Here is a 17,473-nt window from a genome sequence, read left to right as displayed (position 1 = left end):
CCATGTTTTCCTCTTGACTCCCTCTCAAAGTGATGACCTCTTTTTTGGTGTTGTTACATATATACACTTATACATATATATGTTTGTGTATGCATACACATGTAAATACAGTCTGATAAGCCTATTTAGTGTGGCCTTTGTACATACGATTTCAGGACAGATGACTTTGCATTGGACAACCAATTGTGGAATCGTCCCTGGGAGATGCTCATTCTGCCTTCCTCAGTAGTTAGCAGTTACGTGTGGTTCTTTGTGTAGGGGTAAGTCCCTGTGAGATTTCCCCACTCAATGTTAATTAGCATGTCTACTGACATTGCCGTGTGCAGGTTTTTGTTCAGGCAGCATATTGCTAGGAATCACAGGTGTAGCTTCCCTGTTATATGTAGGAGACACAGTCTCCCTGCTGACTTCTTGATCCTCTAACTCTTACGATCTTTACACTCCCTCTTCCTTAATGTTCCCTGAACTCCAGATATAGAAGTTATGTTGTTGGTGTGTCAGTTAGGACTAGGCTCCACAAGGATTCATTGATTACTGCATTTATGACATTGTGTTTCTCTGGCATGGCCTCCATTTGCTATAAAGTGAAACTTCTTTGTTAGAGGGTGAGAGCTACATTTATCTGTGAGTATAAGTTTTAGAATGCAGTTGGAAATGATGCTAATCTATTAAAGTGAAAGTTGTGGGTTCTTTTTCCAATGCCTATGATTTCACTAACTTCAAGTAGTTCACTGGGTTTCTAGAACCATGCATTATTTCTTGCATATTGTGTGGGTCTCAAGTTTAATCACACAGTTTTTGGTTACTTTCAAGAGATGAGTGACATTACTGCCCTTTAAGGGATACCGTGCCATGTTGTCATTGTTGAAGTTCGTTGACATCACAGCTGGGCAGGACAATTTATTGTTTTTCCCTTTGGCAACTTACATAGCACTGTCTGATACTTTGAAAGCTAGCCTGCAGAACAAGGCTTTCAAGTTGTATCCAGCTCAAATATTCATAATCCTATGTCTCAAGTGTCTTTAACAATAGGGGATTACTTTATACCTGTAAGAGGTAACCTAGGGCAACATAAATAAATAGTCTATATTGTTTGGTAGGCACTTGAACTACCCTGACCAATAATTCAATAGGGATTTATCATGCCTGGTACTAGGACTTTGTTAAATAGTCCATGGTTATTGTCATTGTCAGCTCAGCTGGCATAACTTCACACACACACACACACACACACACACACACACACACACACACACGATACAAAGTTTTAGGTAAATATAAACTAATATGATTCCTTGAGGTTTTATCAAGCATCCCTGATATCATTTGTCCTTCCTTCCTCCTTCTCTTCTATATTGACTAAAGACATTTCCCTGTTTTCTATTTTCCCTGTTTACATATCTTAATTCTCTATTCTCTGCTATTCTCCTCTCTCTCTCTTGCAGATAGCTCTGGCCATGCCCATTAACTTTACTTCTTTCTCTCTCTGCTCTGGATTCCTCCAAATGCCTCTGGCTGTTTTTTCTCTCTGGTATCTACAATAACACATTCCCATATCACTTCAATACTGCCATCCCCACTTTCGCCCCAAACCCAAGGTCCCCTTTTATTTTCTAGGGTTTTCAATTACTCCAGGTTACATACTCAAATCAGAGTATTTGCAGCTAGGAACTGGGGATGAGAACACTGTGATGTTTGTCTTTCTGTGCCTGGTGTCTAAATTGTTAACATGACTGTGCCATAGTCTGGGGACATTTTATTGTAGATATGAGTGACAGAACATTCAGAGGCATCTTGAGGAATCCAGAGCGGAGAGATAAGGAAGTAGAGTGAATGGTCATGGCTATCACTCTCTGCTAGAGAAGAGAATAGCAAAGGACAAAGAATAGAGACAGTATATTGAGAATAACAGAAGGAGAAGTCCAGTGAGACTAGCTGGGTTATGAGAAGGGTGAGTAGCTGAGGGGAAGGAAGGGCCAGGAGACTAGCTTTGAAATGTATAAAAAGCGCATGTCAGTAGGGACTGAGGAAGCCTGGAGGCTAGCATGGACATTGATTGATGCAGATAAGCACCACAGGTATATTTTAATTGGAGAACTTGCTGCTGGAGGATTGGGAAATGACTCCTTTTGGTAGATGGGAAACAGGCTTCACAAGTTCCTGAGGGATTCTGGCTTTTATCTAACCCCTACAAATCTGTCTACAGTCCGGGTTCAGCTCATTTCTGGATATTTGGACTGTATTTTGAAGTTTGGGGAATTGGAACTTCCTTTGGACATGACATCTGGGTTATACCACACTCAGTATAAGCTTTTCTAGTTCTATCCATTTACCTGAAAATTTTATTTTTCTTTACAGCTAAGTAGTACTTCACTGTGAATATGTAGCATATTCTCATTAGCCATTTGTCCACTGAAGGACATTTAGGTTGTTTCCACGTTTTTACTCTTCTGAGTTGGGTGCCCATGAATATTAATGAGCAAGTATCTGTGGAATAGAGTGTTTAGTCTTTGGGGAATATGCTAAGGAGGGGTGCAGCTGGGTTATATGTTATATTTGTTTTTAGACTTTTGGGGATTCTCCCTGCTAATTTTCAGAGAGGCTACATGAGTTTTCATTCCCACTAACAGTGATTGAGACCTCTCTTTCCCTCAAATACCCTGTACAATTTGCTGCTAGTTGTTTAGTTTATCTTGGTCGTTGTGACAGGTAGAGATGAAATATCAAACTTGTTTTAATTTATGTTTCCCTATTGCTAAGGATAATGAAATCTTTCTGAGGTATTTTCAATCCATTTTTATTTTTTCTACTGAGAATTCTATGTTCAGATTCATAGCCCATTTTCTAATTGTGCCATTTGCTTTCTTGACTCCTTAAATTTTTAGTTCTTTATATAGTCTAGGTATTAGCCCTCTGTCAGATGAATAGCTGGCAAAAACTCTCTCATTCCGGGAGTTTCTTCTTCATTGGATGGATTGCTTCTTTCACTGAACGGAAAATTTTTAGTTGTATGAGTTCCCACTTGTCGATGGTTGGCCTTAATGACAGAACAAATGAAGGATTATTCAGGTTTCCTACATTCAAAAAAATAGGAGGTAGTAGTTGTGACTTAGGGTCCAACCTCAGACGATGTCTGAGCCGAGCTTTGAGCTTTGTTACTTGCTAGTATTGTCCACTATGCTATGTTATTTGTCTTTTTTCTCACCTACAAAAACATTAATAATAAAAATTAAGTTTATTATCATGCAAAGTCATTTATAACAATGCCTGGCATTACAAAAACTATAAAAAAACTGCTATTAAAACTTCCTTCATATTTGTAGAACTTTGTTCATTTATAAATAATAATTTTGTCATAATTTATGTAGCATGTCTGAAATGGTAAAAAAAAAAAAAAAACCTGTTTGGACAACTCAGCTATCACAACTTGGATCTGAGATACAATGAAACATAATATCAATTGCCCATTTCAATGCACTGGCTGAGAAATGGCCTGGCTCTTATAATTTGGTCAGATAGGTGGATGTGTGCACCTATATAATAATTTTTCACCTAGGCTACATGTTATTAACTTCCCTCATTTGTTCCCCCAGAATCTGGCATACCTTTTATGCATATTTTATTAATTGAGACTTCAGTTAATTTGAAGTTTCCCAGGAAGATTGGAAACTGCCAAACTTGTTTTGTTTTCCTTTGAGAGCTACATTGTGCAGTAATATTCATAGCTACACCCACTCTCCAGCAATTTTGAGTTGTGTAGAATGAGTCATACAGACATATGCATGTGTATTTTTATCTGGCTAGAAAATGTCATGCCCATGGAATTCTCAGTCTTCCAAATACATGCATTTCTGGGACTTAGTCGTCTTTCTCACATGCATGGAATGCAGGATAAGCAATGCTGTTCTGCAATGTGTGTGGATTCTGTTTTAAATCATCCAGGAGACATGATTTGATGTTCTAAAAGACATTTCAATGAACTCTACCAATGTGTTTGCAATTTGTAAAACCAAAAATGAAACAAATTGTGGTTTGCTGTTTAAAATACAAAATGTGATTCTGACTATTAATGAAGATATTTTGGTATTTTCATTTGAATTCACAATCTGTATAAATATAAACATAAAAATTTGTAAAAATATATTCATTATATCTGGGGTTTTCTAAGAAGGTAAGATAAAGAAATGATAAACTCAAATAAAATTATCTTTGCATAATGAGAAGTATTTTAAGTAAAATCCCCAAATTTCTTAATAAAATAACCAATATTGTCATCTGAAATACCTTATAACTTGCTGAGTTGACTATCATCGTGTTTTTTTTTAAATTAAATCTGCTTATTTATGTGTAGGGGTGCACAAAAGTCATGGCACTTGTGTGGAGGTCTGAGAACAACTTGCAGGAGTCTGCACTCACCATCCACCATGAGGGTGTTGGGGATTGAACTCAGGTTATAATGCTTGGTGTCAAATGCCTTTGCCCACTGGTCTCACCAGCATCTTCGCATGAGAATTAGTCTTCCCAGGCAATGAGCCACCTGAACTGTTATCCAATACCAAGTGGTCCAACCTAGCACATGTACATACAAGCCACACTGTAGGGAGTCAGTAGGCTGCATTTACATGTTGATTCTTTTGTAGGTATATATAACAACAATGATTAAAGAGAAGAGGCAGTGAATTTGGCAGGGAGGGGAGGGTGGGAGGGAAGAAAAGGAGGGCGAAATGAGTAATTATATTTTAATTAAATTTTTAAAAAAGGTTCTTTTGACATTTTCCTGCAACTTGATATTCCTTAAAATCTTGAGAAATCAAATGGTCCTGTTACAAGCTGTTGCACAATCCACATTAGCCATCTAGATCTTTGAAGGACAAGCCTGATTTTTCTACAAGTTCTAATTTTGTTATTGTTGCTGATGTAAAACTTAAAAAAAATAACCCACCAAAAATAAAGCCAAAGATAGCTCGTTTCTTTATGGAGGATGTCATTAAAACATTGTGAGAATAAGAAACATTCTCCCACAAGCACACACTGCTCTCAGTAGTCCTTACCCTCTCCTGCGGTTCTCAGATGGAAATCAAATTCTTTTTTTTATTTAATATTTTTATTTTATAATTAACTTAATTTCACATATCAGCCACGGATTCCCCTGTCCTCCCTCCTCCCACTCCCAGCCCTCCCCCACAATCCACCCCCCCCCCCCATTCCCACCTCCTCCAAGGCAAGGTCTCCCCTGGGGAGTCAGCCCAGCCTGGTAGACTCAGCCGAGGCATGGGACACTTGGCTCAGCCTTGGTGGAAATCAAACTCTTAGTTTCAGACTCTGGCCCCTTTGCTGACATCCCGCTACACTGCCACACCCTCTTTCCAGCCTCACCCCTACCACCCTGCTGGCATGACTGACTCATACTTCTGCAAATATTCACCCCTTCCCAGCTTTAGCAAGTACTTTAGTTCTAGCTCATTTCATTGGCTAGAACATGGTTTGCATGGCTGGAAAGGGCGAGGTTCTGCTGCCAAGAGTAAATCCAAACTGAAGGTTTAAATCTTTGTTTACAAAATTTGGATTGTGATTATTAATGAATTTCTGTTTTGTGCCATAGAAATATTATCAAGGAAGGCATTTATGAGAAGGTTTGAAGGGCATAAAAATACCGATCACCAGCCACAAAAGCTTCACCTACAAACCTGCTGTGCCTTCAAGATGTGCTGGGGCAATGGTGGCACTGAGCCGGTGGGAGTGGCTAACCAATGACTATTCTGACTTGAGACCCTCTCTACTAGTGGGAGCCCATGCCCTGACGTGACAATGCTTGAAGGAATAGAAACCAGAGGCCCAGGGTAGAAATAAACCAAACCTAACTATCTCCCTCCTTCAAAAAAACAAAGAAAGGAAAGAAAGAGAAAGAAAGGAAGGAAGGAAGGAAGAAGGAGGGAAGGAAGGAAGGAAGGAAGGAAGAAAGAAAGAAAGAAAGAAAGAAAGAAAGAAAGAAAGAAAGAAAGAGAAAAGAAAGAAAAGAAAGAAAAAAGGAAAGGAAGAAAAGGCAGGGAAAGGTCAATTAAATTATTCATAACGGTCATCAGAGAGTCTTCACCCAGCAGCTGATGGGAGCAGATGCAGAGACCCACAGTCAAACATTAGGTGGAGCTCAGGGAACCCTGAGGAAGAGAAGGAGAGGGAAGACTGTAGGGGTCAGAGGGGTTGAGGCACCAGGAGAATACAATACACAGGGCTCACAGAGACTGAAGCAGCAATCATGGAGACTGAATTGGTCTGCGCTGGGTCATCTGCATACAAGTTGTAGTTGTTCAGCTTGTGGTTGTTTTGTGAGATTCCTAACAGTGGAAGTGGGGGTGTATCTGATTCTTTTGTCTGCTCTTGGGAACCTTTCCTCCTACTGAGCTGCTTCATTCAGCCTTGATAGGAGGGTTTGTGCCTAGTCTTGTTGCTAATTGTTATGCCCTGTTTGGTTGATATCCCTGGGAGGTCAGCTCTTTTCTGAAGAAACAGAGGAGCAGTGGATCTGGGGGTGGGAGAGAAGGAGTATAGGGAGGGGAGGCTGTGGTTGGGTTGAAATGTACGAAAGAAGAATAAATTAAAAGAAAAAAAGAAGGAAAAACTACGATCACATACTGAATGAGAGCTGTGGTGCCCAAGCCTTTAATCCCAGCACTCAGGAAGCAGACACAGGTGGATCTGAGTTCTAAGACAGTTAGGATACACAGAGAAAACCTGTCTCGAAAAATCAAAAACCAACCAAACAAGAACAAAAACATAATGAATGAAGAGAATGCATTGGCATGCAAAGGAGATGAGGGGCAGAGCATGCATAACAATACAATTATAAATTCATACCTAGAACTTCAACTTTTTAGCTGTATAGATATGGACATATTACTCAGTTCCTCGAAGGATTATTTCCCTCATTTGTAAACAGGATAATTGAGATATTTATGTATATATTTAGGTATGAGAATTTTGACTCAATAAATACAGGGCTGAGGAGATAGTTCAGTTTGTGAAAATTACAGATAGTTGTTGCTCTGTAAGTATGAGGGCTAGTCTAATCCCTAGAACCCAATCCAAAGGAAGCCATACTAGGTGGTGTGCACTTGTAATCTCAGTGTGGGTGGAGCCAAGTGAGATGATGTACACTTCTAATCTCAGGGTGAGTGGGGAGAGAGACAGGAGGTTGCCCTTGGCTCTCTGGCCAGCCAGCCTAGTTGATGAGGCAAGCTCCTGGCTAGTGAGAATCCTTGTTTCAAACAAAGAAACAAACAAAACAACAAAGTAGACAGTGCCTCAGGAAAGACACTGAAGACTGACTTCTGATCTCCACATATACATACATGCATCTGCAACTGTATACATGTGCTTACCCGCACAGACAGGAACATGCACACTCACAAGAAATCTACAGGTTACTTTATATAAAGCCTAGGTCATGGCACATGCTCAAGGAGTATTACCTTTGTGTGTGTGTGTGTGTGTGTGTGTGTGTGTGTGTGTGTGTGTGTGTGTGTTTTGAATAAGAGTTTTTGCTTGAGTGTGTATGATAAAACTGATATCAACAGAATTCAAGACTGCAGGAAGCCACAGTGCTGACAGAGGACAGTAAGCTAGTGTTTGTTGTCTCTTTAATGATGCCCTGTCTGAGTAGGCCTTGCTCCACAGGCATTATAGCTCTATGGGTCTAGTGCTTAAGAATGAGCCACCAATTTACCATGATATAAATCGACAATCACAAGACTTGATCCGGTAAATGTGTTTATTTTGCTTTGTATTTCTGTCTGGTTGGTAGTGTTCAATAACATGTTCATATGGCCATATGGGGATTTAAGTCTGCCTTCAATAAAATCTAGTCAAAGAGGAAATATTTCAAAACTGAAATTTGTGGCTTAATAGATACAGCCTGTGAATCATTTCCTAGACTCATATAATCATATTGTATGTTTATTTGGAAGTGTAATGCAAACATAATTTTCTTCATTTTCATCTACAGAAAATGTTTAATTACCTAGTAACACCAAGGATGAATCAGGGAATCTCCCCGTAATCAACTTGGAATTTTCCTAATGTTGATGACTCTGAGAATTAACTAGGCTGTTTAGCTTTGGTCCCATTCACATTGAAAACGAACATTATCTCTATCTCAGGGATGTGCCAGCCAGCATACTGTCCGGAGTCACATTCCACAGCCTCTCTCTCTCTCTCTCTCTCTCTCTCTCTCTCTCTCTCTCTCTCTCTCTCTCTCTCTCTCTCTCTCCTAACTTCCCATTTTCTCTTCTCTTACTTGCCCCTTTAAAATGATCATGCTTCTTCTTTTCTTATAAAAATTAAGTGGAATATATTAGTCCTGAATAGTTTCTGTAGACTGGCTGATACGATTTCTCTCATTTCCAACTTCTTTAAGATAGCTAACTTCAGGATCTTCTTTTCTACCTATTTATGTAGTACTTTGCCATATTTAATTTTTTATTTTAAAATGGTGCTACTGTGTAATGTACTAGAGAGAAAAGAAAAAAAATGTTTTTCCCCCCACAGGTCATCTTTCATTGAAGATATATTTTCTAACTCTGGTAACCCTATGAATTATAGATATAAATTAATGCTCAAAATATTTTATTATACAAATGGAAATAATGACTTTTAACAATGGAACATAACCAAATACAATTCAGCACCCCAGAAGATATCATAAGCTAGAAATCTCAAGATGGTTAGAAGACACATAATTCATTGTAAAATGTGTGGAACATTTTTGAATTAGTCAAGGCTATGGTAAAGGGTGGACAAAGAGTATGATCCATTTTGACTGACAATTTGAGGGAGTCAATGAGCTCTTTGAAAATGTGATAAAAAATGCTGGTGTTTTCCTAGTTCAAAGTAAAGAAAGGAAACATAAAAAGTTAAAAAGAACATGGTAAAAAACATCTCCATGCAATTTGGAGATGTTTGCTGTTTGAGTTGTGAGTAGTTACATTAAAAGTAATGCGCAAGATGACTTTTGCTATTCCTATTTCTACCCAATGAGAGTTTATCTTAATCCCAGCCTCATACCAGAATCTTTTTCTCACCAGGCTGGGAACATGATTAAACATGCCTTGTATTGACATGGTTTGATGAGACACAGAGGGTGCCTCGTGGAGAAGAAATCCATTGTACACATGCTACATGGAATGGGAAATAGATAAGGGATGAGAAAGGAGTGAACCCTTGAACACTGACAAAACATGCTGCTCAGCAAGAGTTCACTTTGAGCAGATGTCTTAGAAGACACTTTCTCCAACATAGGATTTACCTCTTTGCTGAACTTTTGTTTCATTTGCGTGGAGTGATTTTCTATCATATTGCCTTGTTACTTCAGCAACCTTTACTCATTTTCCATGACCTAGCATAATTATGACAATGATGAAGTGAAATTTATAACTGGAATAATTACTAATAGGCATTGAGTAGTTTGTTAGACGGCAGTTACCAGATATACACATTCACTGTTCAAGAAACTCATTATGGAGGAACTCTGATGTAGAAGGAAATGATAGACAGAAGGCTTAGTCAGTTAGCTTAATATCACACAGGAGTTCAATGATAGAAGAACTATTGTCTTTGCTGAGAATTGCAATGCAGATTAGTATCCCTTCTTGCATGCTTCCAAATTGCCCTACATTGTTCTTATTGTAAATCTTGTCATATAATGAGATACAGTTGCTCACTGGGTCAAGTCAAGGGGAAAAAAGCATCTTTCTTTTTAATAGTTTCAGTGTCTCCACTAATGAGTCCTAACAGCTAGCATATAAGAAGCACTTACTAAACGTGTTTGAATATCAGCATCAATGAGTGAGTGACTGTTTGGATAAATAAATGAACTTAATAATTAGAAAAAAACATAGACAAGTATTGAATAAATGGAAGAAATATCATCTTCCCTTTCCAACTTGACTAACCAGTGGTAATTCTACTATGTATAGGACAAGGCTACATTCAGTCTGATTACTTGAGGCAGGGCCTACATGTCTGAATTTACAGCAATAATCAGCCAAGACATTTATGTGACCAAAGCATGAGTCATAAGAGCAAAAATATTTTTAAAAAAAATAGGTAAAAATAAATAAAAATAAATAATAAAAATATATTTGTTTGGCCTACTTTATAAAAACTATCTGTGGTAGGCTGAATATAATTGGCCCCCATAATCTCATAAGAAGTGGCACTATTAGGAGATATGGCTTTGTTGGAGTGGGTATGGCTGTGTTAGAGGAAGTGTGTCACTGTGGGGGCTGGCTTTGAGGTTTTCTATGCTCAGGATACTGCTCAGTATTTCAGTCAACTTTCTGCTGCCTGCAAGATGTAGGACTCTCAGCTACTTCTCCAGCATCATGTCTGTCTGCACACTGCCTTGCTCCCTGCCATGATGATAATGGACTGAACCTCTGAAATTGTAAGTAAGACACCTCAATTAAATATTATCCTTATAAGAGTTGCCATGGTCATGGTGTCTCTTTACAGCAGTAGAAACCCTAACTAAGACACTATCCAGTAGTTCAGGCTACAGAAAAATAAATATATGGAGTTACATTGAACTAATACAACTTCTGTACAGAAAAAACAACCAAAGTAATAAAAGACAGCTGATTAAATGGGAGAAAATATTTTAAACCCAAATATTAGATGACCTCACACGATAGGAAAGAAGTAAATTACCAAATTAAGAAAAAAAAAATAAGCTGATGACTTACATAAAAATTTCTCCAAAGAATATGTAAAAATGGCAACATATATAGAAAAGGTTCCTTAACCTCACTAATCCTTAGGATTATGCAAATAAAAGCATAGTGAGGTATTGCCTTATGCTCTCAGGTTGCCTACTATTAAAATGAGAAAGAAACAGCAGTGATCATTTAGAGAATACGGGACTCTCGTACATTGTTTTTGAGAGTGTGTATTGGTGCAAACATTATACAAACTAGTACAGTGGTCCCAGAGAAATTAATAATGGAGGTACCATAGAGATACAGCAATCCCTTTGTATACATGGCTATATCCCCTAACGCAAAATCAAAATCATTGCCCTATAAAACATCTGCATCTCTCTCTTGTTCTTTGCAGCATTATTCACAGTAGCCAAATTATAAAATAACCTAAGCACTCTCAGTGGTTGAATGGATAAAGAAACTGTGCCACATATGATAACTGGAATCTCATTTGTACTCACAGCAAAAGATTTGCTACAACCTAGATTAACCTGGAAGATGTTCTCATTGTGAGAATAAGCCAGACCTGTAACAAATATACTCGTTAACATCCATCCCCTGGACATGGAATCTTAAAATGCTGAACACTCACAGAGAATAAAATGTTAGTTGTCAGGGGCAGTGAGTAAGGAAAAGTGGGAAAGCAGAGGCCATGGGGTCACCAATCATGGATAGACAGAAGGCATAATGTTAGAGTGTTCAAGATGAACACTATTGTCAATAATACTGCAATGGCCTTGGGAGTTGGGCTAAAGGCAGATTGTAGGTGCTCCTAGTACACACACATAAGGCAATGTGTGTGTGTGTAAGTATACAAAATGGGAGGCAGGTTATCTTCTCTACAATAACTACTTAACTATACATACATATATATCAAAATCACATGTTGTCTTCCTTGAATATGTGCCATAAAATAAAAACAATCTCGTGAAAGATCATGTAGAATTTATCCATTTTTCCTGTTGGTGCCAACTGGAAATTCCTACCTTAAACATGAAGCTCTATCACAATGATGGTAATTTTCCAAAGGCAAAACTGATCATCATCTTGGTTACTAATGTGCAGTGGACCGATCACCAAGCTTTATTTAATGAAACTTTCTGCTCACTCAAATGAGCATAGTTCTACTCAATGCAAATGCATATGCTCCTTTACCACTGACTCTTCCCCTAAATTCTTCTTCCATTCCATGCTTTCTGCACAGGACTTTCTCAATGCAACACACCTCCACATGGGGTTAGAATCTACCACCAATGAGAAGTCTTTGTTTTTCATAGACATGCTGTAAATGCCATCATCTAAACTTACTTGCAATATATCAAACACTGGGGTTATTTAATGGAACTGTCTGCCCAAGTCAGTTAAGTTTTACTCAATGTCAACCTAGTTCAATGATGTAAATTGCGACTATTTCTTGTTTCCTATGACAATAAACATATCTCCTTTAGAACCTCACAGAGTTCACTTTTGACACTGTTTATTAGCATTCAGTGTTGTACTGTCTTTGACATTCTTTTTGGTGACTTTTTGTTTTCATTTATTCATGCTACTTTCCTAATTTGATGGTCAGCACTGAGGACAGAGACTGGGTCTAGCTGCCTGCTGTCTGTCATGGGGTCTCTCCTCTTGGCTATGTGGGTCTAATGTCTATTGACTGCACACGCTTCTGCTCCTGGGGTGAGCATTGATGAGATGTACTCATAGAAGCACATAATTCCAGGCAGGAGACTTGCCAGGCTGAGTCACTCAGCAGCTGCAGCCTGTTTGCAGTATTTTTTTTTTCCTATCTGGGTGTGAGAATTAGGAATAAAGGAATCTCAGCTTGAGGTGTAGTGAATAGAATTGGGGTTCCTATCTTTCACAATTTGATAATTCTCACTTCTTCCTTTTGAGTCTAAAGCAGATAGCATAATGTTAGCTGCATATAACAGAAATGGCTTCAGTATTAAGTAAAAGACAAAGGGAAAAGTTAAGAGATCCACAATGATTCCAGCCTTAGTTAATTTTATAAATCAGTACAATGTTGGGAGCAATTCTTCCTCCATCATTTTGTGATGCTCCAGGTGAAATCTTTTATAAAATGCAGATGATGGCTTCAGATCGAATCCTTTGTTGAAGATGTCTATGTCTACTGGAGGAACAGAACACTCTCTACTTTCTTGACTGTTTAGTAGGGAAGAAACTGTCTCTAGAAGCCAGCATGATTCTTATTCGCTGTCTGGTGAAGTGGGGTTACATACTTACCCTTGCACAGGTAAGGAGAGGAGAGAGAAAAATAGAAAGAGCAAGTGATGGGGGTTGGTTGAGAATGTACAGTGTGTGATTGTGATTAAAAATACGTTTTCCTATCCCTAAAATTTGCTAAAATACAGATTTTATTTATTTACACTTAAAAAGTAACTATCCGAAGTGAAGTGAGGCACGTGAACTACCTTGATTGTGGTGACTATTTTATAAAATAAGATTATATAACTTAAATATGAACAATTTTAATTATCAAATATACTCATTGAGTCCATTTATGTTTGATGAAGTTGGGAGACAAAAGAATGGTGGAGTAAGGAAGAATTTAGAGGGAGAGTTGTATCCAAATACATTATATGCATGTATGAGTATTAAATAATTTAATTAAATCTGTAAGTAATTTTTACAAGATAACAATTTTGATTCACTAATTTGCTGGAGGAGGATAGCCATCAGAATAAAACAGATACCTTCGCAAGTAAGTAGGGTCAATGGTTGGTGAAGTTACTGTCCAACATGTATAATCTATTATCAGTAAATGATCCCACTACAAAAGGTAGGCAACACTCCTCCATTCTCTTTTCTCTTTGTTTTCAAAGGATAGAAAAACCCAAACCAAAACAACAACAACAACAACAACAAAAACCCCATTTCAATTTTTTGGGGTGTGGTGGGTGATATATGCAGTAACCAGTGCATGAAATTTTCTGCCAAAGCATTTTAATGAGGCTAGGGACATACCTCAATGGGTAAAGTGTTTGCCTTGAAAGAACATGGTTGTGATTTGGATCCCCAGAACCCATAAAAATGCCAGAGTGTGTTGCTGGTCATTTGTAAACATCAGAGCTGGGGAGGTAGAAGCAAGCAAATCTCTGGGACTCATGCCCAGCCTAACCTACTTGGTGAGCCCAGGCCAGTAAGAAACCCTGTGTCAAAAAAAAAATCCATCACATATGTCTCTCTGTGTGTGCTAAAATATTGTTGTAATTAAGTATAGAGGTTTCTATAGGACAGTTTTTTGAAAGAGTAAATTTGAACATGGAAATGTTTTCCTACACCAAAACATAAAATTAGGAGATAATTATCCCTGTTCCCTTTTATGTTACTTTTTTTAATGACAGTTTATTTGATGGTTTGGGAGACTCTGTTACCAGGCTCTCACTCTAACCTCTACTCTGCTCCCTGTTCCTTGTAATTTTTGTGGAACAAATTCAAGACAAGACACATAGAGCTGTACTGAAGAAGAAAGAGTCTATTACAGAGTAAAGTTGAACAATTTCAAGGGGTGACAGCAGGGAATGACCAAAGGTATCATTTCTTAATTTATGTTTTCCATAAGGGTATCATTTCTTAATTTACATTTTCCATAAGTATTGTATTCTTTCTTTCTTTCTTTCTTCTTTTTTTTTTTTGTTTTTTTTGAGATAGAGTTTCTCTGTGTAGCTCTGACTGTCCTGGAACTTGCTCTGTGGACCAGGCTAGCCTCAAACTCACATAGATTCATCTGCCTCTGCCTCCCTGATTGCTGCAATTAAAGGTGTGCACCATCACTGCCCAGCTTGTCTTCTAAGAGCCCTAAAATAAACAATTTTCTTGAAAGGCCTTTCCTTGTTCAGGTGACTGTCAGTTGATTGTCAGTGGAAGAGGCAATGGTATTTTGTTGCTCTTTACCAGAAAGTCTTATGAACTTCTAAGCAATTCAGAAGGCCCCACCTGTACTCAGAGCCCAAGTAATAGTTGAGTTACCATTTTTTTTAACCAGCAATCAGAGTCCTGTAATTTCAGGTTCTGATTTTACAAGCTGCTGATTTTGATGGAGACCATTCATACCCAGTGATCTTCAAGTTGGTAAGGTCTGATCAGATCACTAACAATCCTAGGTTTGTTGGTATTACAAGACGTTAAATATAAGTATGAAGCCATTGAAAATATTTCAATTAAGCATGTAAAGTAGGGTGAGTGTTATTAGTCCAGGCCAGCTTCAAACTTGCAGTACTCTTGTTTCAACCCCCCCCAGGCACTAGGATAACAGGCATGCACCACCACACCTGACAAGGTAAATAATGTTGTGTATTGTTATCCTTATTACATTTATATTTAGTATCTCTATTCGTCAGCTTATAGGAATTTTGCAACAAATGTACAGAACAACAGTATAGTAACTATTTCATCCAGGCTTGACATGACCATCAATGTCACAAAACACAGTGATTGTTCTATCCTCCAGAAGACCTTAACCTAAAGTCATGGCAACAAAATAAGAACAGTACAGATGATGGACAGGTCTGTAGTAATAGTAATAAGGCTTGAACACCCCACCTGCAAGGAGGGGGAAGGTTCAAGATAACCTCTTCTGAGATTCCATCACTACCTTCTCCTGATCATGCTGCACTTGATCTTGGGGGATTCTCGACTATGTAGGTGATATGGTATGGAGGAGAGGGATTAAGACTTCAATAGTACATTTGTTTGTGAATCATTCATACGGATGATGGGAGTGACTGATGGTGTAACTGCCTGAGAGTTACCCAATTCCTGTCAATAAGCCTAATAAACGTATTGTCTCCCCTACATAGACTTGCATGGGGTCCTTTCTTTGATTTGTTGGCATCCTTCTATCTGGGAGGCAGGGAATCATAGAGTGATTTACTTATCACAAATCCTCAAGAAAATTCCACTAACATCAAATCATTAAGATGAGTACTCAGAGAAATATACAGTGGGCGTATACAGTAGTTACTTTTCTTATTGCTTTGACCTACTACAAGACAAGAAGTAACAAAGTCTGACAAACGTATTTTGTCTCATGGTTTAAGAAGGGGTAGAGTGTGTCATTGCATTACAGTCATTGCATCTGCAATAGGGAAGCAGAGAAGCATATGGACGTTGAGCTCCCGTGGTTGGAGGGAGGAAAGGAAATGGAAGGAGTAAATGATGCAACTATATGTTAATTAAGTGAAAAAATAAAACAACAAATTTAATTTATGTGTATGTGAAAGGTAGGGTGCATGCCATGTATTCGTGTGAGTGTGGGTGATAGTAGTAGAAGCCAAAAGAGAGCATCTGATGCCCTAAAGCTGGATAGGCAATTGAACTGAACACCTGTTCTCTGAAAAAGCATCAAGTGCTTTTAAGCATTGAGTTATGTCTCCAGGCAGCATTCCCCCCTTTCTGCTCAGTCTTAGGATTCCATTCCATGTGATGATCCCACCCACATTCCAGGTCAGTCTTTTCTGCTCAGTAAAACTTCTTTGGAAACTGACTAAGTGATACCCAGAGATGTATCTCCAAGGCGATTGCAAATCCAGTTAAGTTAACACTGAAGCATCACCACCATGCTCTTAAGATACTTAGCAATAATTTTGCTTCTGATCAGCTCCTTCTAAAATATGCTTTTTCAAAGACTGCAGAAAATAGAATGTCATTAAAATATTTCCACTCTTCATTTGTTCTCTTAAAATCAGTTTCAATATAATACATCCGCTTACTTGAGTTTTATGCTACACATGTAATCACCAGTGCTACTGAAGTGTTCAAAATTGCTTAATGAGCTTTGTGTGAACAGTCTTAAAAGGTTAAACTTAGATTATGTCAGGTTTCTGACATGTATTCTATTTGACTAACCATATTATTTCTTCCTCTATTTCTTTTGAATAGACTGATAAGATTATTTGTCTCTAATCTGTCTGAAAGAAATACTAATTAGAATAAGGCTTTTGAAAGAATAAATTAAGATTTCTATGAATAAATTATAATTTTTCACAACATCAAATTGTAAGAAATTAGAAGACATTTATTGCATAGGGGTTTTGGCCAAAGGGCTAATTTGACACACTAATCCTCTGTGAAGCTTTCTACCAGTCTCCGCCATCTAGCCCAGTGTGATTCCCATCCTAATTTGGGTCTCTGCAAAGTATTTATGAGACTTACACTCCAATTATTTTACTTACCACAGTGCACCACAGTTATTTGTGGATACTCTTAAACTACAATCCTTAAGGACTCAGGGAGCACTTCTGAATAATGTCTGTATGTCTAATAGTCATGCAAGTGCCAAGCTCACACTGGGTGTCCAATGCCTGTTGGAAATAGCTTGCTCGATTTTGATGCCTTACTTTGAATTACTCTAGCTACTCCATAAGAATTGGAGCCATGCTGAACTGTTCATGAAAGGAGATAACTGTAGGACATCATGATACCTTTTCCTTCTTTATTCCTTTCTTTTGGCTCTCACAGTCTGTACTTTGTTATCTCCAGATTCAGTCACTCAAACATATTGATTAGATATGTACTGTATGTTAGCCACTGGTTTTCAATGTGGGATCCATTAATGAATAGAACAGTAAATAGAAAAAAAAAAGGCCTGCATTCATGCTGTTTACATTCCATTTGTTTGCATAGAAAGAAGAAAATAGATAACTAGGTGGATACATAATGTAACATCAGTTTATGATGCTGTAAGAACAACAAAGTGT

The 17,473-nt window shown here is 38.0% G+C and overlaps 1 protein-coding gene across 1 annotated transcript in view; it reads right to left on the bottom strand.

Annotated features, from left to right (window-relative positions):
- Nucleotides 1-17,473, bottom strand: part of LOC128108497 (actin nucleation-promoting factor WAS-like) — a 246,634-nt gene that overhangs the window by 205,166 nt on the left and 23,995 nt on the right. The window lies entirely within an intron of this gene.

This window comes from Peromyscus californicus, unplaced genomic scaffold (assembly GCF_007827085.1).
Source record: "Peromyscus californicus insignis strain IS unplaced genomic scaffold, ASM782708v3 Scaffold_13__1_contigs__length_99412109, whole genome shotgun sequence".
NCBI lineage: Eukaryota > Metazoa > Chordata > Mammalia > Rodentia > Cricetidae > Peromyscus > Peromyscus californicus.
Note: the sequence above shows the minus strand (reverse complement) of the source record. Positions and strands in the feature narration are given on the sequence as shown.